Source organism: Equus quagga, chromosome 5, assembly GCF_021613505.1.
Source record: "Equus quagga isolate Etosha38 chromosome 5, UCLA_HA_Equagga_1.0, whole genome shotgun sequence".
In the NCBI taxonomy this organism is placed as follows: Eukaryota; Metazoa; Chordata; class Mammalia; order Perissodactyla; family Equidae; genus Equus; species Equus quagga.
In genome coordinates this window covers 79275930-79300248 of record NC_060271.1, presented here as the reverse complement: position 1 = coordinate 79300248, position 24319 = coordinate 79275930, and the positions used below count along the sequence as shown (strand labels likewise).

The window sequence follows — 24319 nt, the reverse complement described above, 5'->3', positions numbered from 1 at the left end:
CAAACACAGACTTCTGATATTTAGTTCTTCTCTGATAATGAGAAACTTTTTTTTAACATTTCTAAGGTGCAAGTAATTGTACATCATTGAGTTTTTGGAAAGAGTAAATAGAATCCTTAAGTACTAAGTACTAAGTGCTAAGTACAGTATAAGCACTCAATAGATAGGTTGATAGTATCTGGGGGGCAGCATTTCAAGTTTTTCCTGCCTTCCATCTCAATTCTTTTTTTCTTTTTCTTTCTTTCCTTTTTTTTTTTTTTTGGTGAGGAAGATTGTCACTGAGCTAACATCTATGCCAATCTTCCTCTATTTTGTGTGTGGGACGCTGTCTCAGCATGACTTGATGAGCGGTGCATACGTCCGAGCCCAGGATCCAAGCCCACAAACCCTGGGCCGCCAAAGCAAAGCGCATGAACTTAACCACTATGCCCCCTTCCACCTCAATTTTAGAATTATATTGTCAAATTTTAACACAGTCCCACTTAGATTGTGTTGAATTTATAGATTTATTTAAGGCAGATGAACATTTTACAATATGCATCTTCTTACCCAGGAACAGTGCATCTCTCTCATCTTCTTCAATCTCCTTTTTATGTCCTCACGTAAGAATATTCTACTTTTCTTCAATAGAAGCACATCACTATCAGTCCCCTAGGTCCTTTATAGTCTTTTGTTGATATTGTAAATGGAATTTTTCCCCACTGGGTTTTCAAGCTAGTTCTTTTTGATTTATGGAAAAGTTATTTATTTTAAAACATTTATTCTCAATGGAAAGATATGAAAAACAGTTTTGTGTTTTCCTTTCCAATATTATTCTTTTTTAGTTGTGATTTCTTGACTTCCATGAGATAGCCCTATGTGCATAAACTCGACATGGATTCTGTTACTTGCAACCAAAAAAGTCCTGACTTACATGTCTGGAAGAGTCCTAAATTTTAAAAGGTCCACTTGAGTCCAACTGCTATCTCCATATATCTCATTTTCTGTATTAATTTAAAGTGAAGAGATTTCCTGAGGTTGATCCACCCTGCGTTCCTGGAGTTAAATTGTCTTGGTCACGTATTATTCTTGACACATGTCGCTGAGTTCAGTTTATTATTGTTTGTGTGAAGTTTTTATTTCTTTAGTCGGGTTTTGATATCAGAGCTTTGCAGAATTTGTAAATTGATTCGAGATAGTATCTAATTTTTCTCAGATCTTGGAACTGTTTACGTGGTGCAGGAATGATTTACTCCTTGAGAGTCTGAAACCCTTCTGGGCCTAACACCCTTTGACGGATGAGTCTCTAATGGTTTCTCAATTTTTTCAAGCTTACTTCCCTATTCTTTTTCTATCTTTTTGGAATCAATTTTGGTATTCTATATTACCATCTTCCCAGCCTCCTTGGCTCTTTCCCTTCCTCCCTTCTTGAATAATTCTTCCAGAAGTCATTGGGTGGGACTGGACAAGGTAGGGGCCTATCCAGGGTGGGTGGCGTCCATGGCTCTGAGTTAGGGTGTCAGGGTCTGAACAGGGTGAGGAGGAAGCTCTCATGGGGTGGTGATGGTAGAGAGAAAAAATTGATTATAAAGGGTGGGGGCCAATTGACCCAATAAGTAAGTATATTAAGAATAAATGAGAGTCAGGTTCTCACTGCAGGGAGTTACAATTACGGAAAGGAAGAAAGCTAGAATTAATCCTGTGGTGTTGGGATTGGAGCTATGGCCCGTGAACTCATGGTTCTCAATATATGGAATAGATATAGAAATAAATGTATATGTTTGTGTGTGTGTGTGTGTGTGTGTATTTAATTTTCAATTGCTGTGTAATAAATTACCCTAGGCCCAGTGGCTTAAAATAATAAGACATATTTATCATCTCATAATTTCTGTGCATCAGGAATCCAGGAATGACTTAGCTGAGTGCCTCCGCCTCGAGGTCTCACAAGGCTGCCATCAAACTGTCAGCCAGGGTTGTAGCCTCATCTGGAGGCCCTATTAGTGGAAGACTTGCCTCCAGGCTCACTCATATGATGTTGGCAGGATTCACTTCCTCACTGGCTGTTCCCCGAGGCACCCTCAGTCCCTTGTCATGTGGGCCTCTGCATAGGGAGCTGGCTTCCCTCAGAGGGAGTGGGCGAAAGAGTAAGAGAATGCCGAAGGCAGAAGTCACAGTCTTTTTGCAACCTAAACTTGAACATGACATAAACCTAAACTTGAACTTGAACTTTTGCCATATTCAGTTTGTTAGAAGTGAGTCACTAGGTCCAGCCCACATTTGAAAGGAAAGGATTACATAAGGACTTGAATACCAGGAGGTGGGGATCACTGGTGGCAATCTGGGAGCTGCCTACCACAGATAGATAGATAGATGATAGATAGTAGATGAATAGATAGATAGATAGATAGATAGATAGATAGATAAATAGATAGATAGACAGACAGATGATAGATAGGAGCAGATGGATTTCTCAACTCTGTGCCCTGTGCCAATGAACACACCTCATTCCCAGGTTTTTATGTTTAAGTACCTTTCTCCACTAAAAGGAACCAGGAACTTTTGAGGAAATGGATTCCAGGACTGGGGCAGAAAAGGTACAAGATGATCCTGGAACATCCTGTTGTGCCAGAAAGTAAAGAAGTACTCAAAGAATGACGAGTACAGGTCAAAAAGACATAGAAACCAGATTGAAGGGACTGCCACCAGCCAAATCTGGGATAATTTGACAAAATACAAGAGAATAATAACAGATTTTTACCATTAAATAAAACAGGAATGCCGGAGTCCACAGTGATATAAATAAATAAATGAACATACAAATGGAGAGGAGAGGAAAGCCTTTCCTTAAGAGTAGAATGTTCACTAATGTAGAAGAGATGGCTGTGTTCGAAAATAGCCGTTTGACAACCATGACAGCAATAAGTGATTCAGCCAAGAAACGTCAGTGGATGTTACAGTGGCGGATGAAGAACTGGATGGTTACATAGTCCCAGAGTACTTCCCCATGAAGTACTTACTGATTATAAAGAGAAGAAGAGTCAGTTGACAGTGGAAGACATTCCCTTAATTCAATGATCAAGGTCAATTGAAACCATGTGACCCCTGATAGGAGGCAGTGAAGAGCCACAGCATGTGATATTCTTCTTCAAAATACATAACATGGGGAAATATCAGACATACCCAAATTGAGGGACATTCAGTAACATAGCTGGCCGGTATCTTCTAAAGTATCAAGATCAGGAGAGTCAAGAAAAGACTGAGGAATTGTTCCAGATTGAAGGAGACTCAACAGCAATGACAACTCAGTGCAACACGTGACCCTGGATTGAATCCGCTTGCTTATGAATGTTACTGAGACAGCTGGCAACACAGGAATGGGGGTCATGGATTGGATGGTAGTAATGTGCTGATATTGTTTTCCTGATTCTGATGGTTGTATTGTGATTATGTGGGAGGATGTCCTTATTTTCAGAAAATACAGTCTCAAATATTGGGGGGAGGCAGCATCCTCTTGGCAAATTATTCTCAAATGGTTTAGGGGAAAAAGTACTTTATACTGTTCTTGCAACCTTTCTTTAAGTTTGAAATGATTTCTATATAAAAAGAGAAAAAGAAAGAATACCAAACTGGGTGAAGTATATGATCCCAACTATGTCAAATAAACAAATTTGTCAATTAAAAAAATGGTAAAGAGAGGCCGAATGGTTAAGGTTCTGTGCACTCTGCTTCAGTGGTCTGGGCTCGTGGGTTTGGATCCTGGGCATAGACCTGCTCCCCTTGTCGGTTATGCTGTGGAGGCATCCCACATACAAAGTAGAGGAGGATTGGCAAGAATGTTAGCTCAGGGCTGATCTTCCTTGAACGAAAAAAAGGGGAAGATTGGCGTCGGATGTTAGCTCACGGCGAGTCTTCCTCACCAAAAAAAAAAAAAAAAAGAGTAAAGAGAAAAAACAGTTACCCTGTTCATCAAATTGTGTGTGGTAGTTTCTCCTAATTTTTAACTCTCCTCTGTAGTGGTTGCCTGCCTTTCTCCTTCACTGCATTGTGTGTCTGTGGCCACCATCTCTATTCTCCTTGATGTGCCTTGCTAGAAGGAGTTGTATAATGACTAACAGCATAGGTTCTGGAGATGGACAGACCTGGGACAAAACACTTAACTTCCAACACCTCAGTTTTCCCATCTATGAAATGGGGATATCTGTCCTTCCTACCTCATGAGGTCATGGTGAGATGAATGGGCAGCTGTTAATGTGTTTAGTATGGTACTTGGCCATTAGCTGAATGTCCAACAAAAGGTCACTACTACTATCCTAATTATAGTCTTTTCAAAGATCCAGCTCTTGAATTTCTCAGATCTATCGTTTTTATTATTTTTAATTTATCATCTTCTAATTCATTACTTCAAATTCTTCCAGCTTTTTATAGGGTCACTTTTTTGCTCTTTTACTTGCCCTTTGAGTTGAATAATTGGTTCATTTAATTCTTTTTTTCTGCCTAATGAGAAGAACATAAAACTATATGTCTTCTGTTCTTTAGAGCTTTGAGTTTTCTCTTTGCCGCAGCTCCCTGTTGTCTCATAAACAGTCATTAATTGTACTTTTGATTTCCTCTTTGACTTTAGGGCTATTAAGACAAGTTTTCTCCCTCTCCAGAGTGGCTTCATTTTATTTGTTTCTTTGCTTTTCGTTTTGCTATTAACTTCTGGTTTTGCACTGTGATTTGAGTTTGTGTATTGCACTATTTCTGTTTTTGAGATTTTAAGGAGATTTTCCTTGTGGCCTAAGATATGATCAAATTGGTAACTATTCCTTTGACATTTGAAATGAATATTGATTTTCTGTTTCTAGGGAGCACATTTGGATATAGATCTATTAAGTCAAAATTTTAATAGTAATTTTTAACTCGTCTATATTCTTCTTTTTTTTTTTTTTGGCTGGGGAAAATTCGCCCTGAGCTAACATCTGTTCTCAATCCTCCTCTTTTTATTGGCTTGAGGAAGATTAACTGTGAGCTAACATCTGTGCCAATCTTCCTCTCTTTTTCTGTACGTGGGACAGCTCCACAGTATGGTTGGTGAGTGGCGTAGGTCTGCGCCTGGGATCTGAACCTGCAAACCCGGGCCACCAAAGCAGCACAGGCGGAGCTTTAACCACTCGGCCATGGGGCTGGGCCCTTCTATATTCTTATTAAATTCCTGTCTACTTGATCTCTCAGAAATGGTGAGGCATATTAAACCAATTATAACTGTGGTTTTGTTCAATTTCTCCTTAATTTCTAACCTTTTTGACCTTGTTCATTTGATGCCATATTCAAGAAACACAAATTCATGGCTCTTACACTCTCATTTAGTCTGTATGGTTTCCCAATATAGGATAACCCTCTTCCCCTCTTTAATGTGTTTTTGCTGTGAATTCTACATTGTCTGATATAAATACTGTTTTCTTTTTGTTTGTCCTTGGGTGGTGGACACCCAGTAGATCGTCCAACCTTTTCCCAGAAGATGGTCCACTTTACAGGGAGTTCTGTAAGATGCTGACCCCAGCCACACTTGTTTGCTCCAGGGGTGGGCATCTGATGCTCACTGGACCAATCAGGATCCTTCCTGAGCACTGGGAACTGGGACTAAGGATCTTCACTCAGCTTTGCTGCTCTCTGCATCGAAGGGGATACACGCTTGGTTGCTGCCTGTGCCATGGCTATCTTCCTACATGTAGACTGGAAAATGGTGTGGATTATTGCAAATGGGGAAAATAAAGCAGACCCAGTGACGAGAGACAGAGAGAGTACCCAGCATGGAGTTCCCAGTGTCCTTTTAGTCCTGACGCTCTGGGGTCAGGATATCTATCTCATATGATAATAACATTCTCTGCTCCTCATGCTTCTTTATATTTTCCTTTTTCATTTTGCCATTTGCTCAAGTTTGCTTTGCAAGTTTTTTCTATTTAGAAATTAGGAAGTCACACTTTACATTTTTAGTGTACTCTTGGTTCCTTTAATCACACACACACACATCATATATATGCAATTTCTTTACCAACCTCAAAAAGAATATAGTGTGAATTTATTTCCCATGTAGGATGATTTCATGCTTCTTAAATTTCCTCCCTATTTCTATCTCCCATTTTCCTTGATATGATGACATTTTAGATTCAGACTATTATTATGACTCTGTTTCTTACATTTATGTACCTTCTCTTTCAATGATTATTTTGGACATTTCTATTACTTTTTTCAATCATGTTAACATCAATTTTTTAATATATTAACCCTAAGTTTAACTAGTTTTCCTATTTGTTTCTTGCTCAGCTGGAGGGTTATTTTGAACAAATTTTTCTAGATGGTTGACTGTGTGGTATACATTTGAATGCTTAAATTTTGAAAAATATCATTTAATTGACCTCACAAGTAAATCATAGCTTTCCTGTCTTGGATGAAGTTTTTTCTCCTTAGAACTTTGCAGATATTATTATAGTCATCATATTTCTTGTTGTATTTAGGTTTGTAGAGGAGAAGTCTGATTCCAATTCAATCCTCTTCAGCTTGACATGTAAACTTTACTCCCTCATAGACTTAAAGGATTTTAAACTTTATCCCTAACATCCTAGAATTTCCATCCAGGAGATATTTAAGTGTGGTTCCTCTTTCATTAATAATGCTTGGCCCTCCATGGGACCTTTTGTTTCTGAGATTAAAGATATTCTTCATCTCTCACATTTCTCGCTTGGTCCATCTTCTCTTTCTCCTTCTGGAAGAGGGATGATAAAGTTGCTTTAAAATGTAGGTTTTATTATTATTCACGTGTGGTGAGGCCCTCAGATTAGGAGACGATTGCCACTGAAAGGACAGTTTGTTCGTCACAGTTCTAAAGAGGAGGGTGCATGTCACACCACGCAGGGCCACATGGGGGAAGCACCAGGTCAATCAGGAGCAGAGGGAGTGAGGGAAAAGTACGGGCATAATCTTTATTGTGGTTTCCTCGGAAAAGAACGGGTGAGGCAGAGAAAGCAGGCTTAGAACTGCCGACTTTGAATAATTTCAGTGGGCTCTGGGGCATAAGAAGGGCAGTCCCTAGTTGTCAGGTACCTGGCCCTGGGGTGATTAGGGCAGGTGGATAAAGGAGGTACCTGGCATATGAGCTCTGGATTGGTTGGTTTGCTTATGAAAGGTGCTTGCAGGTGAGTCCTTCCCTATTTCTAGGAATTGGCCAGCCATGGGAGGGGCAGTCTCTCTGGGGTCAGCAAGGACCCAGACATCAAAGCATCAGGAAATACAGAAAATAGAAAGATATAATTAATACAGAAGTAGCTCCCAGAAGCACCCCAAATAACTCTACTGTAGCTGTAGTTGTGTTTGCTTGATTGTTTATAATAATAATATTATTATTATAACATATTATAATGGTTTTTTTCAGCTTTACTAGAGGTTTTTAAAAACAGCTACTTTTTTTTTGTTGTTCTTTTCTATTTTGTGTTATTTATTTTTATTTTAATATTTTTGGCTTTCATCTTTATTTTTTTTTTTTTTACTTCCTTTTGGTTTGCTCCATTATTCTACTTTCAACTTCTTGAGGTAAACCCTCAGTCTATTTATTTTAAATCTTTCTTGATTTCTAATAAATGTATTTAGATTTAGACATTTCTTTTTAGACACAGCTTCACAAATTTTGATATGTCATGCTGTCGTTTTTGTTCCGTTCTAAAACATTCATAATTTTTATTATGATTTAGTCTTTATTCTGTAAGTTATTTAGCAGTGGGATCGTTTCGCTTGTTTGTTTCCAAATATATGGGCTTTTTGGGATGCCATCTTTTAATGGTTTATTTTGAGTTTTATTGTGTGGCAGTCAGAACATGTGGTCTGTATCATATGGAGTCTCTGGAATTTCGTGAGACTCGCTTTGACATGCAGTTCAGATCAAATATCACAGATGACCTGTGAACACTTGAAAGATCTGTGTGTTTTCTATTTATTTGGTACAAAGTACTACATAGCTTTATTATATCAAATCATCTATAACTTTATTATTCAAATATTTTTATTTGAATCTTGTATAATCTTAGCTATTTTTGACTGCGTGATCTATTCATTTCTGAGAGAGTGGCCTCTTCTGATTGTGGATTTGTCGACTTCTCCTTTCATTACTGTCAATTACACATTTTGAATCTGCATTGTTAGTTGTATACAAGGCATTATTGTTATATCATTTTAATGGGTAATTCTTTTTAAGATTAGGAAATGTTCTTTTTCATTTCCATAAAATTAATGTTTCTTTTATTAACTAATATTTCACCATTTTCCTCTTGGATAGCATTTTACTTGAGGGTGTGTGTGTGTGTTTTGAATATGTTTATTTCCAACCCTTCTGTCTCAATTTTATATGCTTCTTTCATAAGTAGCATATATATGTATTAAAAAGAAAAAAATTGTGAAATTTTGTCTTTTAATAAGGGTTTAATCCATCTGGATTCATGTACTATGAATATCAAAATATTTGAAATTACTTTCGTAATATCATTTTTAATCTATTTACCACGCTTTGTCTTTGCTTCTTTATTTCCATTCCAGTCCTCCTTTCTGTGGAATCAATTTTTTTGTTCGTTTTTCTCTCTCCATGTTTGGAAATTCCGCCTTCCACTTCTCTCGTTTGACGGATAATCTTGCCTGATAGCTCACCTTTCATGGGGTGTTCTCCCAAATGCCCTTCCCTATAGGGCGGTTTTGTGGTTCCCTTAGCCCCAGCTACATGGGGTTCAGAGCTGTGAACAGGTCTTATGTGCACAAGTGTCTAGGGTCTCCTCCATGTGGATGGAGTAGTTCTGACCTTCATACCTACACAGGGAGCAGGATGGGGACTCAGTTTCTTTCAGGGGCTGCATCTCTATTTCTGGCCTTGGATGAAGAGTGTGTTTCCAGACACCAGTCCAGGAGTGAGTAGGGTCAACCCCAGCTCCCCTGGTGGGGGCACTGTGTGTTCATGGCTTCTCCCAGGAGCCCAGTCCTGGCATAGCAACCCCGTCTCCAATGACTCATCTCTCTCCCCAGTTCTTAGCTGCACTTCAGCTCCTGCTTACCCCTTTGGTTTCTGGCCCCACTATTTGCCTGTGAAGATCTTCCTTTATTCTTTTTAACACAGTTGTATACATGCATACTAAATTAACAAATATATCTCTCATTCCTATATGTTGAGATGGAGGCAGGAAGTTTGGCACCTTGATGGGAAAGTCCCATATTAATTATTCTTATATAAATTAGACTGGAGCTAAATGACTGACACGTGTTGGAAGACTTCAGGGTAAAATTCCCCTGTGGGCAGCTATCTTCCAGGAAGGAAGGGCACTAGCCTAAAGGCCACATCTTCTTGGTTTATCCTGTGCCTCCCCAGGTCTCTCTGGGCTCTTGAATGGGACCCGGCAGTCCTTAACCTCTCCTGCTCCCCTCCTCACTTGCCTGGAGAGGGAAGTCTGACAACTTCTGAAATACCCACACGCAGCTTGAAGGTCAAAAAAGGCAACACGACAACGCAATAGCAGAAAGAAAAGAGCAATGACAGAGACGGATGGAGCGAAGCTAAGGAAGAGCTTTTTCCCAGCGCTGGTTTCTGAGCTGTTCTGGACACTGAACAACGTGTTAAGATGTTCACCTGAGGTAGCACTAGGCTGGCTCCAGAGCTGCCGTCTGGGTGGCCTCCCAGGCCCTGGGGCCTCCTCCCTGTCTGTGGGCTCTGGCCCCAGGGTGCTCGGTGCCTGGGTGCTGCAGCTGGCCAGGCTGCTGGCTTACTCCTGGGCCCCTGGCATGGTCCCACAACGCTCTTCCTGCCTTTTTGAGTCAAGTGAATCCACTGACGCCTCTCGAGGCTTGCAGGAGCTCTCTGCTCCTCGCCCGCTAGGCACGGCCCTCTAATATTAGCATTTCTTACGCACTTACACGTGCTTCTTGTCAGACCCTGTGCTAAGGGCTGTGTCTTCTTTTGCCCTTGTTGTACCCTTACGTGAGTGCTATCATGATGTGGGGACTAATGTTACCACCATTTTACAGATCAAGAAGCTGAGAATTTAAGAATTTTACAGATTTTAAGCCCACATTCAGAAATGTGGAATGGAGGAACTCTGTTCGTGCTGGAGGAGGGGAGAAGATAATCCAGGGGAAGGGTTAGCGCCCATACTCTGCCGCAGGGCTCAGGCCCACTTCCCGGAGACTCCTGCCAGTGTCCTGCGGCCCAGGCCCTGTGGCAGCAGTTTGCGTCCAGGGCTCACGCCCACTGAGGACCCTGTCCGCTCTCCACAGGGTCTGCCTGGAGAAGGGCGGCTGCACTCGGGGGACTAGGGCACCAGTGCCCTGGGCACGTCTGCCACGAGGCCCATTTGCCACTTTGAGAGGCCCTGCTGATGCTTGGGCTGCGGGTGATTCAACTCCTCCAAGGCCAAGCTCGGACTCCTCATGCACGAGGCCTGAACAGCTCGGGGCTCTAGCCTGGATCTGGGCTGGGCGAAATAAGACTTCCCTGACCCAGCCCTCCTGGCCTCAGGGCCAGATGACCCTCCTGCAATCTGCAAGCTTTCTGGCTCAGAGCTCTTGGAATCCTTGTGTCCCCTAAGGCCCATTTCTCCCTACTCCACTTGGCTTCTCTAAAACGTGATGGTGTGGTGACAAAAATCAGCTCCCTGTCCTTTTCCTTTGCTGAACACTACTGTGTACATCTAGAAGAATCCATCTGCTCCCTCCTCCCAGAAAGGAAAGAGCATTAGTAAGGATAGGATATGTTATATTGCAGTAACAAACCTCAAATCTCAGTGGTTTAAAGCAAGAAAGATTTATTCCTCACTCACACTCCAATGTCCATTGTGGGTTGGCTGGGGGCCTGTCCACATTGTCCTTCCATAGGATCCAGGCTGATGGAGCAGCCTCTTTGGAGCAGCACTGGTGCCTGTGACAGAGGGAAAGAGCTCTGGAGGGCTTCACACGGACACAGAAATGCTCCAGCCTGGAAGTGACACACATCCCATGGTCCACCAGCCACAAGGGGACCGGGAAGCGTGTTCAGACAGGAGAAGGGTACAAATATAAACCACAAGATTTTCAGTGTGGCTAAGCAAGGACACATTTCCAAAAGGGTGAGGAGCTGGGGTTTCAGGTGGGTGGTCAGAAGTCAACAGGTACCCAGGAAGGTTTACTCTCCAATCACTGCTTCATTCAACACTCATGACTTTGGAGCTAGACTGTCCTGCTTGAAGTTAGAATGCTGCCATGAGCTAGATGTGTGACTTTGGGCAAATCGCTTAGCTACTCTAAGCCTCAGTCTCCTCATCTATAAAATGGGGGCAATAGCATCCAAAATGCCACAGCCAGTAAGTGCCAGGGTCGAGATTCCCAGCCACTGGGTCTGGGTCCGGGTCCACAGCCAATTCTCCTTTAAAACCCCAAGTCTTCACCAGTGGGGGGAAAATAAGCCCAGGTGGCTTAATAATACTTGCATGGCACAAGATGGCAGCACGACCTCTCCCTTGTCCTGCTTGCCCATTCTTCTCCCCCTTCCATCCCAGATCCCAAATTTCTCCTCAGTGGTCCTGGGTGCTCTGGAGCCTCCCTCCAGGACTTGCTCCAGACTGGCCGGAGGGTAGAGCTGTTCTCAGCTCCTCTGCAGTCGTTTGGTAAGGACTGATGGCCCATCCGCTTCAGACTCATTCAGCCCAGGTTCTCCCTCAGCCCTGCCTCCCATTGCACAGGGGTGACCCTGGCACACATCAGAGGCCCTGAACCTCAAGCTTCCTTAGCCCTGGGGGGCACTTGGGAGAGTTCTGGGGAGTCCCCTCTGTGGAAAGAAGGGAAGGGTTACAGAATCACTCTAAACAAGGCAAAACAAAGCCATTTATCTTGGGGCATTAGTCACTGAGCTGCTGACGCAGGGAAACATGCTGTGTACTCTTGGCAACAGCCATTTACATTAAAACAGCATGATTTGTGGAGCTGCAGGCCCAAGACCCTTCCAGATTTCACCATCTCCTCAGTCTGTCCCTGTAAGTGGCAGCGTGTGGGGCTATAGTTTTTCCTTGAGGGAGCGCGGCTGGCCTTGGCTTGCACCAAACAGGTGCCCGAAGCCCCGGCCCCATCCCCTTCAGGTGCACGTTGGCTGTGGACTGCGGGAACTGCCCCAGCCTCCCAGAGCCATGCTCACAGGGTTCAGTGTCAGCATCACATTTTATATGTGGTCTTTTTTTCTTGGCTATGATTGTTTAGAGTTTGGAAGGAAGGCCTTTCAATCCCCACATTTCCTTATATTCTAAAGGTAGATGACACCAATGATGAAGACTATATATACAGCCTCTCTCTCTTTCACACACACACACGATTGTTCTCTCTCTCTTTCACACACACACACGATTGTTCCCTATAGGGATAAAAGTTGCACTGCTGACAGCTAATGCTCTCTCTTTCCAGCTTAGGTAAAAGGGGGTAGATAAATCAGGAGAAAAGGAACATGAGAGAAGTTCAGGGCCCACAATCTTCTCCCAGAGTGTTCCTTTTCAAAGTGACTTGTTATCTGGTTTGACGCAAATCCCAGGTGATCCTCTCACCCATTCATGTATAGGACAGGTGCTGTCTCCAGCCCTGGCCCATCCTTGGAGCTCCTGGTTATGGTGTCCTCCATGCCCACTCTGCACCTATATACTCAATGGTGGAGCACATGATCTGGCCTGAGCCAATGAGAGGGTCATATTCTCCTGGTCTCAATGATTGGTTCAGAGATGGATATGTGACCCAGTCATAGCCAATGAGCTTCAAGGAAGTATTTGTTGTGTTTCTGAGAGAGCGAAGCTCCAGTGAGAAAGGGAGGCAGGGTAAAGGTGAGCTGTTATTGGCGCAGGATTTCCTCCCCGGGCAGTGTGGGCTCTGCTGCCTGGAGGGGAGAGCTGGAAGGTGCTGGGGGGCCACCTTGTGGAGCTGAGGATAAAGCAAAGACACAGAGAGAAACTGAGTCTCTGGTGACATCCTTTAAGCAGCTGGGTTGAGCTTTTCTGGTTCAACCTGTTGAGTTTGGGTTGAAAGTCAGCACATTCCCTTTGTTGTTTAAGTCACTCTGAGGTGCCCTTTGTGTCACATACAGCCACAACAGCCTTGACCAGTACAGTAAGTAACAGGGCACAGAAGACCTTGAACTCTAACCTCTTAGCCTTTGCGCAGGCCATCCCACTACTGAGGACACCATTGTTGCCTGGGGGAGCTCTATTCCTCTCCCAATACCCCACTAACGCACCACCTCCCCTCTTAGAAGTGCTCAGTGACCCTGAGAGCTAGACTGCACCTGGGGCATGCTCTGTGCTGCAGGACAACTCTGCCGCACTGACTGGCTCAATACATTTCTCCACCAGGAGACAGACCTGTCCTTGCCTCCAGTTCCTGTGGCCTCTGGCACATAGCAGGTGGACATTCAGAAAATGATTGTTCTCCTGAGCAGCCACACTGGTGGGAAGGGAGGACTGGTCAGGGCAGGGAGGCAGGCAGACCTCAGGAGAAGGACTGTAAGTGGGCAGAGGAAGTGAGGAGATTTGAGAGAAGGAGAGAAATTGCTTTTAAAAATAAGGGGAGAAAGGTCCTGTAAGCTGGAGCTGAGAATGGTCCATCTTTCATGTGGGAGGTGAGGTGAGTGGCATGGAAGTTCTAAGATAGAATAACAGGCAATAGCTTCAAGTTGGGGTGGGGAGGGGCAGGGTGGGGCCGGGCAATCTCCTGACTACAGCAAGGAGCCCTGCTCCTCTGTGCTCTCCTGGCACAAAAGACAGACCAAGAGGTGCTCCCTTACCCCTGCCTATATCCTGTGCTGATCTGGGTCATCCAAAACGGTGGGTGGTAAGAAGTAAGCGATCCTGGTTGACTCGGGAACACATTTTTATACCTCAAGCACAGAGGGGTGCCTGAAGTCCTAGATGTAACTTCAAACTGATAATGAACATTGGGCTTGAAGTGGGGAGTCAGTGTGCCCCCCACCTCACTCCTCCCCTCCACTGAGCTCTTTGGGGCTAATACCATTTTGAGGATGCATGAAACTAGCCCATATGGCACTGTCTTTTCTCTTTGGGTTGTGGATGGCCTGGGCTTCCATCCTGGCTGCTGCCAAGGGGTGATAAAGAACAGCCAGGGTGGAGTCCTGGGGGCGAGGGCAGGGGCAAGGTAGCAACCTGGAACAGAAGGCTTGAAGCTTCCATCCCAGCAGGGAGCAGAAATGAAAGCAGGGAACCAGGCGCATGGACAGAAGGCGGTAGAGTGGGGAGGGGGCCACCTCCAGAGGTTCTTGAGGGTACTTTGGCTCTGCCCACCTCCAGCTGCCAGATGAGGACCTACAGACTCTGGTTTCCAGCAGAGGAAGGAGCTCCCAGTCTCCCCCTAGGCCAGATTACTGGCCTAGGTCAGAGCCTGGGGTGGGGTGAAGCTGAGGTTCATAGGCTATTACTGCTGCCCATGACCAACACAGGGGCAGAAGATGGGGTGGTGGGGTGTGGCCTAGTTTGGAAGGGAGTCAGGCCCTAGCCTGGCCCCATCCAGGAGCAGCTCCTTTAAACTTTCAGCCTAGAAGTTTGGTGCCACCCATCCACAGGGCAAATCCAACCAGGCTGGGTCCTCACCCAGCTGGAGCCCTTAATAAGCATCTCAGGTACATGGGCTGGACCTCTGGGCATCCGCAGAGCTGCCGGGCTGCAGTGCTCTGTGGGCTCCTAACCTCTGTCCTCAGCTGGCCCAGTGCCACCGTCTGCCTGTTTCCTGGCTATGCTGCTCTTCACTTGGGCCTGGGCCACTCCTCCCTCTTCCCCTCCTTGCCCTCCAGCCCAGCCCAGCCTTTCCCACCAGCAGGGGCCCTACTTTGCACCCAATGGAAAGACCAGAGCTGGGGCCTTCTGAGCACTGCCCGGACCCCCACCCCCCCAGTAGCTTCCCCCTCCCTCCAGGCTGGCCCCCACAATGTTGGCATGGAGCCCCCAAGAGCTTTTGACTTGGCTTGAGGAGGAATGGAGTGAAGTGAGGTGACCCAGAGGTGGGCCTATCTCTCCAGCCTGCTCCCGCCCCTGCTTACCACTCCCTTCCTTTCTGCCTGGCCACAGTCACGCACAAGTCTTTATATAGACGTATTATTTCATTTCTCTTGGGTATATATCTAGGAGTGGAATGGCTGAATCATATAGTAGGTGCATGTTTAACTTTGGGACAAATTCACAAATAGTTTTCCAATGTAGCTGTCCTCTGTTACATTCCCTCCAGCAGTGTGTGGGAGTACTAGTTGTTCCACCTATTTGTCAACACTTGGTGTGGTTACTCTTCTTAGATTAGGACTGAGGTCACGTGGGTTATAACAGCAAAAGTAAAGGGACAGAGTTGGAGTTGAGAGTACAAGTAGAGAGTAAGCCAAGAGGAAAGAGACGGGGTTTGGGAATGCATGGTGCTGTTTGAATCTCACCTCCATTGGTTATCAGCCATGAGACCTTGGGCAAGTACTTGACCCCTGCCGTGCTTCCCCTGTAAAATCTGCCATTTTCTCCCCTGTTAAATGGGGATGTCACAGCTACCTCTGTTGAGATTAACTGAGGTGATGGCTGTCAGCATCTTTCACAGTGCCTGGCATCAGGTCTCCTGTTAGCCTGTGCAGCATCTCTGAGGGAATTAGGTAAAGCTGCCCCCTTTTCTGAGTTGATACAGCCCTGGGCCAGGGTGCCGGGAGCTGCATCTTGATGCTGTTGTTCCTTAGACAAGGAGCCTTGGGCAGCACACAAACTGCACAATTACTCGCAGTGATTCTATTCGTCCCACAAATTCTCAGCAAAGGCATGCTGAACAGATGCAGTTGAAAGTGAGAGGAGAATATATTTGTCAGTGGGGTCCTGTGTAGGTTCGCCTCTTCCTCAGGCCCTCTCACTTGCTCTGGTGACTTATCCTACCCTCCATCACTTGCTCCTTTGAGTTTCTGAGACCTTGGGCACCAATCTCAAGGTCAAGTCTCACCAGAGGAAATGTCTTTGGAGTTTGGTGTCTGTATTGAGCCGTAGAGAACCCTGCTTACGCTCATACTCTGGTTCTTGGAAATAATTCAGTATGGCAGAGATGTGCTTGAGACAACAGCATTCATGATAACTGGATTTGCTCTTTAGGGGGAGGCAGAGAAAGGCACAAAATATTTGGGGGTACCAGGAAATACGGCCAGAGTTTGCAGTTTACTGCGGAGAGGTACTGAGGAGCTAGAGACAAAGTCGTTTGAAATGTTAGCGCTGTTTGAAATGTCGCTGGTTTCTGAAGCAGAGCCTTTGGTCTGGGAAGCAACTCTTGAGAAGGCAGAAGTTCCCTCTGCTCTCGCTGGCCCAAACATACAGAAACCCAGGACACATTTACCTAAAACGAACTCGAGGGAGCCAGCCTCAGCTCAGAGTACACTGCTCAGTGGGCAACTCAACTGAACCATGCCTTTTGATTTATGTGTTTACATCCTCCAAAGGAGCCTTTCTTTACCTGAGGGATTTTTGGCTCAGTTCCTTTACTTATGAGAACAGGACATGTAAAGTTTGTCTACAGAGAGGCTGGAGTGGCTGGGAAGGCAGAGGCCCTCAGAGCGGGGCCTGGGCAGCCCTGATAACTACCTGGTGGGGAATGTTGCCTTCGAGCCCTGTGTCCTCTGTGCCTCAGCCCCAGGCACACAGTAGGACTCCTTGGTTGAGCGACACATGAGTCACTTCTGAGACACTCCTGTGAGTCACTGGAGAAGCAACGTCACTTTCCCAAAATTTAACTGAGCCGTGACCTCAGGAATTCAGCAGCGTGTGGAGTGAGGGGTGCCTGCATGTTCATGTGTCCCCCATCCAGGGGCATTCACCTGCAGGCCAGTAAGGGAGGGTGGAAGGGAGAGGACACAGCAAGCACCTCTCAGCCAGGTGAAGATGAGGGAGATCAATTTCATTTTTTTGGCCACCAAAAATAGATCCAAATGTACCGTTCTTTCTCTTTCCAGCATAAGAGAGCGAAGTCAGTCTTCAGGAGAGCTCTCATCAGCTAAAGAATCGCAGTAGGACCCACTTCCGTCCACTCTTTCCCGGCAGAACCTGGCCAGGTCCAGAAGAGTCGGGCATACACAGCTAGCGCCCCACGGAAGAAGGTGACAGTCGGGGCCAGGGGTTGGGGTGCACGGGGCAGCGTTAGCGCAGAAAGGAGGCCTGGAAGAGCCCACTGTGACTACGCGGGGCAGGGGTCAGGGTGGAAACGCCCCCTCCGCCCTCCCCTCTTCTGCCCATCCTGGGTGGAAACTGCAGGCTGCTGTGCCAGCGTGGCGCTGCCTCTGAAGGTGAAAGTCACCTTCCACCGCTCTCCCGCTCTCCTGGCTGCCCGCCGCTGGGGTGGGGAAGCGGCGACATAAATCCTTCCTCGTCCCTGTCCCGCGGCGCTTGCCAGCGCGGCCGCAGGGAGGAGGCTCCGGCGGCCGTAAATCACCAGTCCCCTCCCGCGGGCCGCCTGCCCTTCATCACGGTGCTTTACGGCGCTGACACCGGCCAGGATTTAGTGGGCCCAGCCCGGCTGAGGCCGCCTCATTGAAATGCCCCTTCCACCCGTCACACCTCCTCCCCTTGGAATTAAGGCCACCCATAAATCCCCGGACATGCCTATTTGCATATCCATCTGCATACATTTGCCCCTCCAATTGCCTGCACTGGAACTCTCAGAATCATCGGAGCCAGCTGGGACTGGGAGTTTCTGTCCTCCCAAACCTTGTTGGGGAAGGGGAAACTGAGGCCAGCGAGGGCCAGGGATCTGTCTGTGGCACAGCTGAAGGCAGGGCAGAGTGAGGGTTGGCCCAGGAAGGATTTAGCTAGAAGCAGGCAGAGGAGTCAGAAGTTGAATAAGGGGCAGTGAGCAGAATGGAGCTTCTGGCTTTGGCTAGGCTGAGATGACATTAGAGAGCCCTGGGAGGGGCCGGCACCTGGAGGCCTGAGGACACCTCTTGGGAAGGTCCCACAGAGGTGGGAGCAGCAGAGGGAGCAAAGGCCTCCTGTCGGGGAAGGACGTCCTGGTGTGGGCTCACCAGGAGGCCTCTGTAGAGAAGAGCGGGAGGTTGAGGGAGCAGGTGCTGCCTGTGGTGGTGGCCCAGGGAGGATCCACAAGGCAGACTGAGGACAGAGGGTGGGAACATGTGAATCAGGGCCCCCTCTGGCTCCTTTTGCCTCAAGCTGTATCAGCCATGAGCAGGCCCTGTCTCAACATGAATAATCTGTTGGGAAGAGCCAAGGCCTGGTGGAGGCCTATGGTGCAGCCAGACTCTTCTACTCTATATGACCCCCCTGCCCCACATCCCCGACACCAATCCAGCCACGGCTGTGCCTGAGTGTCACTCATTAGTCCAAGAATGGCTTCTCCGTGCTCCTTTTGACAAGCCCTCTCTGACGGTGAGTGCCCACTGAGCCCCTCCCTTATGCTCCCTTCCACTCCCAGAGCCAAGGCTCAGATCTTTCTGGGCTCTCAGGGAGAGGTAGGGCCACAGCAGGGCCAATGAGCTTTGCCTCCCTTGACCCAGGCCCCCATTCAGTCTTTCAAGCAGAAGCCCCTTAGTTGGGATCCACTGCCCCCAGCTAGGTCCAGGACTGGCTGGAGACCAAGTCAACGAGCTGCTGTGCCCAAGGAGGTTGCCTCTGGCTCTGCATGTCTGCCCCTTCCCTGTCCCTGTCCCTCTGTCTCTCACCCTTGTGATGTGTGCTTCATGTGTTTCTGCTTGACTCATAACAAATGCCTTCTCCTCAGAGGCCTGTGTTGCAACAGTCTGGGGAGGGGCAGGCTTTGGGGGAAACCTGCTCTCCTTTTGAGACCCCGAGTTCTGACGGGATTGGGGTTTGGCTTTTCCTTGAGCCAAGCCAGCATATTCTAATAGCCAGGCCTGGGGACTCACTTTCCCCCTCCCCCAGGATACCACCTAGAGGGTCAGCTGTACTTGGCCCCAGGTATAGAGCCCGCCTCTCAAAGTCACCTTTCATTACCCTAGTCCCCCTCTCTACCTCACCCACCCCATCCCACCACCTCAAGGCTGGGGGACAAATCCCAAGCAGGACAGAGGGGTAGGGACCCTGCAGGGCTGATCCCTGACACTGATGTCTCCGTCCCTAGCCTTCTCTGATCCTTCCCGGGCTCAGTCCTAGGCAGCCCAGATGAGGCCAGCTGCCCCAGAATGGGGCTGCATGTCCTCAACACCCGAGCTCAGGGAGTAGCCGATGGTGGGGACGGGCCAGGAGCCAGAATTGGGGCCAGGATGGTCAGAGTTTGGGAAAGGGGCAGGAAGGGGGCATGTCCCTGAGCATGGGCACCACCTGCCTTCCCCAAGAAATAATCCCAGGAGAAAAGTGGGAGCCCACCCCACAGCAAGCCCTGCTGTGTCCATGGGGAGAAGACTGCTGGGGGAGGGGCTGGAGGCAGCCCGCAGCTGACCCTGATCCTCTCTCCTTTCTGTTCTCCCTCTCCCCAGCCCCTGGCCCTGCTCTCCACGGAGGTCCGGGGTTGTGTCATTTTCTCTTCTTTCTTGAACTTCCAATAGTCTCCCATGGTTTGGGGAGAGGCAGGTCCTTCCCTCCAACCCCTGCTTTCAGGGCAAACCGGCCCAGACAAAGTGGAGAGAAGGGATGCTGGGATGCCCAGAAGAGAGAGCATCTCAGGGCAAGGAAGAGGACCACAAAGATGAGACAAAACTCTGTCTCTGCAGCCTGTTAATATTATTATTAAAGAATAATAGTAAAAGATGGAGTGTTGCCTCTTATTAGTTCCAGGATAGTGGGGATCACAGAGGCAACAGAGTGGCTTGGAAGACCTCCCCAGAGCCACCCGGCTAACATTTGCTGGGATTCTTAGAAAGCGCTGCACAGACTTTGTGGCGGCACAGCAGCAGGCCTGAGCAGAAGGGCCCCCATCTGGAAGCCTTTAAGACCTCCCTCCCCCTCTTCTCCAAATAGCTTGTTCCCAGAAAACAGGAGGAGAAGTTACCCAACAACAAGCTGAGGCTTCCTGTGGGGCTGGCGGCCCCTTCCCCTGCCTCTGTCGTAGCACACCCGGCCCTCACCCTCTCCTCAGGCTCTGCTCATCCAGGCCCCTGCCAGTTACGTAGTGCCGAGTTAGTTCCCGTCACCTCCTCCAAGACCTGGGTTCACAGTTCACCTCCCCCAGGAAGCCTTCCAGAGCCGCCTCTGCAGGTAACTGCTCCACCTCCTTTGTGAACACACATATGTAGCCTTTGTATGTTCCCTCAATTCTGTTCCAGGTCTGTTGGTCTATTTGCAATTGTTCTCTCTTTTCATCCAAGAATATTTAGGGGTTGCTGCAAGAGTGTTTAGGGGTTGGTGAGTCCCCCTTTCTATTTTGCATAATGGAAAATCAAGGCCCAGAGAGGCCAGATGACCTGCCCCAGTGCAAACAGAGCCAGAAATAGACTCCAGCTCTCCTTCTCCCCAGTCCAGGGGTCTGTTGTCCTCCCACCATGTCCAATTGTTTGTACCTGTCTCCCCAGGCTGACAGCACAGGACCAAAGAGAGCCCCCAAGTCCTGGTTTGCTGACTGGATGTGGGGTTTGGCGCAGCCGAGGTGCTCCCCGGGTGCAGAGGCTGGCAGAAGCAGAGGGGCTGAGACCTTGGGGAGATGGGCAGGACTGGGCACTGGCCAGGGGAGGTGTGGTCTTCAGAGGAAAGAGTTGAGGCCCCCTGATGCTGCCCCCTCCTCAGGGGGCGCTGGCTGCCTCCCCTGCCCGCTGACCAGCTGATCTGACTCCTGACCTGCTCACTTGGCCTCTGATTCGGGGCATCTTGGAAGGAAAAATCTCCAACAAAAAGAGATTTTGGACTTTTAGGTAACCAGAGAGTCCGAGTTAGATGGCACTGAGTCCCTGTAGGATCTCACCATAAATACAATGACTGCTGGGCCTCAGTTTCTTCATCTTTAAAATGGGGCTGAGAGCACCTGGGCTTCACGAGGAAGATGGAAATGGGCTTTGAAGGATGAGAAGGAAAAGGAAGGAGAGGCTTCCAGGGCAAAGCATGAGCAAAGATTCCGAGGGTGAGTGGGCCCCGGCTGTTTATGAGTACGGAGGAGGCCAAGCTATGTCACTTGTACTAGCTGTGTGACCCAGGACGAGTTCCTTAAGTTGTCTGTGCCTCAGTTTCTCACCACTATGAAGAGGATTATAATAGCACCTACCTCAGAGAGGTAAGGCTATGTTTGTAAAAGGGAGGTAATATTTGTAAAATTCTTACAAGTGCCCGACACATAGGAAGTGCCCCATGAGAGGCTTATTTATTTATTCATTTGTTTAGCAACACAGTCTTCTTTGTACGATCCATTTTAATTCCTTTAAGCAACACAGGATGGTGTTCACTCAGGCTTGTGACTCCTGGAAACTGGGCCTGTGGGCCAGGGCCACTCAGGGAGGGGGATACTGGGACTTGTACACTCACGCAAGATGCTGCTGGGGTCTGGAAGGGCTTCCCTGACTCCCTGAATTCCTCCCAGCATTGTGGGGGAGTTCTTCTGTGACTCTGGGCCCTAGAGGGCACAGAGCAGAGTGGGGCGAGGGCTCAGCTTGGCGGAGGGGGCTGTTAGACTCTCTCAAGGCTCCAGAGTTGAGCCTGGACCTCAGCTTCCAGTCCCGCTGTGTCCACGACCACGGCGTGGTCAAGCAGAGGTTGGAATAGGAAGCCACTCTCTTGGGCCACAACAACCTGCACCAGGGACCAGAGACCCCACAAGTCCCTGACTCTGGGGCAGCCTGAGTAGAAGGGAGTAGGGGTATGGGGAGGGGGCACGTGTGACCAAGGATTGCAGCTTCAAGTGAGAAATAAGCAGGAGCAGATGGAGCCCAGAGCACAAAGTTCCTGTTTTCACGCAAGTGTCTGGGACAATAAAAGTCAGGGGGGCAGCTGGGGTGGGGGGAATTGGGGGTGGAGGGGAACAGAGACAGAAACAGGGTGGGGGATGAAAAAGGAAGATGCCCTGTCAGCAGAATTAGCTCTTATTTCAAAGAGTTGCCGTTGAATTGGTTGGGGACAGAGGTAGCTTCTCCAGCCCCCTACCCAGGGCACTTGGCCAGCCTGCTAGGGCACAGGCTGCCTGAGAAGCGTGAGGAGGGGTCTGGGCTGGGCCTGTGCCTGCTGGGGATGTCCAGGCAGCAAGTGCTCTTCAGGGCTGATTGCATTTCCTGGCCTTTGATGCCCAAGATCAAAGCAGGGCCAGGCCCTTCTGGCCTCCCCTGCCCGCAGGGTCCAGGCTGTGTGGTTGTGGTGGCTGGAGGAGGCCAGCCTGGCATCCATGATAGGCCTGAGGGGCTGGAAGATGGGTCCTTTCTTACTGGGGCTGCCAGGAGCTGCCACTGTGGATACAGCCTGCATCCACTGTCTCTGCACGCCCGTGCTTATCATGGTGGCTGTGTCCCTGAACACCCAAGGGTTGGACATGGAGGTCACTAACATTAGGCCATGAGGGGCTCAGGGCTGGGGCCCACATGGCCCAGATCAACTGCAAGAGCCAGTCTCAGAGCCCACAGCCTGTGGAGATGGCCGAGGGTCTGTCTTACTGTAGCAAGAAAGAGCTGTAACATTGGTCATGCAAACTGGAGTTCAAGGGATCCCAGCTGGGTGAGATTGTGAGTTGATTTAAAGGAGCATCTCCTTATGCAAGCCTTCCTCTGAAGGACCCCCCAACTCTCCCACTGACCATCAGGGCTCCATCCCGGTGGATCTTCGATTCTCCTGCTCTTGTTTCCACCCGACCTGAGCCCCCTCGGGGAACTAGCCCTGGGGGTCCTTCACTGCTGAGAGGGACCCTCACTTCCTGCTATGAGTGTCCAGGGCTGTGGGTGAGCCCCTCTTGATGCACTACATAGATTTGTAAGGGTCCCACATGCCCCCAGGAAGCTTTCCTGGGCATCTTTGCCTGTGGCGCCATTGGGAGGGCTTCGGGTTCAGGTGGCTGTCTCAGCTCAGGGTTAACCACTTCTTGCCTGGCTCCTTCCACCCAGGTGTCTGTCAGCTGGCACTCCACAGTTTCCCTTTGGCAGAAGTATGCAAGGGGGTGCCAGGCAGAGGGCAGGCCAGGGGCAGAAGGTGGGCAGTGTGGAGGTTCTGAAAGGAGGGCAGGGGAGGCAGAAGCTTCTGCAGTCACCTACCTGCAGGTCCTGGGGGAGGGATCCTCGGGCAGAGTGACAGCGGTACTGCTGCTGGCCTACGTGCCTGCAGTGGGGCCCTGGCTCTCTGTGGTGCCCGCCCATGTGGAGAGGATTAGGGCCCGGAAAGACGTGTTTTCTCCCTTCCTTCTTGGAAGGAGGATCAAGGGGACCTGGTGACAGCCCAGAGATTCTGGGCATGTGGACAGCCTTGCTTCCCTTCCCGTCCATCTCCCAGGCAGCCTGGGAGATGCACACCATCTGCTGGCAGCCCCAAGCCTCAAGCCCCCAGCCAGCCCAGAAAAGGAGCCGCTGGCAGGGCCTGTCTTTCCATTCCTGGAGCCCCTGCCAGAAACGGAACCAGGGAAGCACTGGGCTGGGGGCTTCATGGAAATAAGGCAGCGAGTATTATGCAAAATGGTTATTGGGCTTAATAGACCTAAGAAAAATTGGCCAAGGGCTGCAAAGATGTAGGACCCCTCCCGCCCCGACTTCCCTGTACTCCAATGGTTCCAGGAGCCAACACTGGTTCAGGGGGAGGAAGTACAGGGCCTGCTGGCCCCAGAAGGTGGGGTTAGGATTAGGGCTGGGTCCGAGGGTGGTCCTGGGAGCCTGCTTTTGTCTGTGTTTGTGTTTGGCGGGTGGGGGTAATTCCTAAAACCAGATGCATGCGCACACACATATACACACTCATACTTCTATGAAGACAGTGTCTAGCACAGTGCTTGCATACAGTAGGTACTCAATAAATATTTGATGAATGGATGGATGAATTCATGAATGAACATCCTTGATACTTCTAGCCCACAGGGCTTTTCTTCCTCTGTACTCAGAACTTCATTTTTTGAGGCTCTTCCATTCGCTTTTTTTTTTTTTTTAAAGATTTTACAGCACCTGAGCTAACATCTGTTGCCAATCTTTTTTTTCCTTCTTATTCTCCCGAAAGCTCCCCGGTACATAGTTGTATATTCCAGTTGTAGGTCCCTCTGGTTGTGCTGTCTGGGACACTGCCTCAGCATGGCCTGATGAGCTGTGCCATGTCCTCGCCCAGGATCCAAACCAGCGAAACCCTCGGCCTCCGAAGCGGAGTTCGCGAACTTAACCACTCAGGCACGGGGCCAGACCTGAGGCTCTTCCAGTCTTTATTCCTGGCTGGTGATACGTCCTGGGTTATCTGGGGTGGTTACT

The 24319-nt window shown here is 48.5% G+C and overlaps 1 long non-coding RNA gene across 7 annotated transcripts in view; it reads left to right on the top strand.

The window, feature by feature from the left end:
* LOC124238863 (uncharacterized) overlaps positions 1-24319 on the top strand; it is a 98749-nt gene that overhangs the window by 54315 nt on the left and 20115 nt on the right. For all 7 annotated transcript variants that reach the window (XR_006888433.1, XR_006888427.1, XR_006888431.1 and 4 more), the window contains one exon: positions 16964-17107. This is a non-coding gene — a long non-coding RNA (uncharacterized LOC124238863). The remainder of the gene's footprint in view (positions 1-16963; positions 17108-24319) is intronic.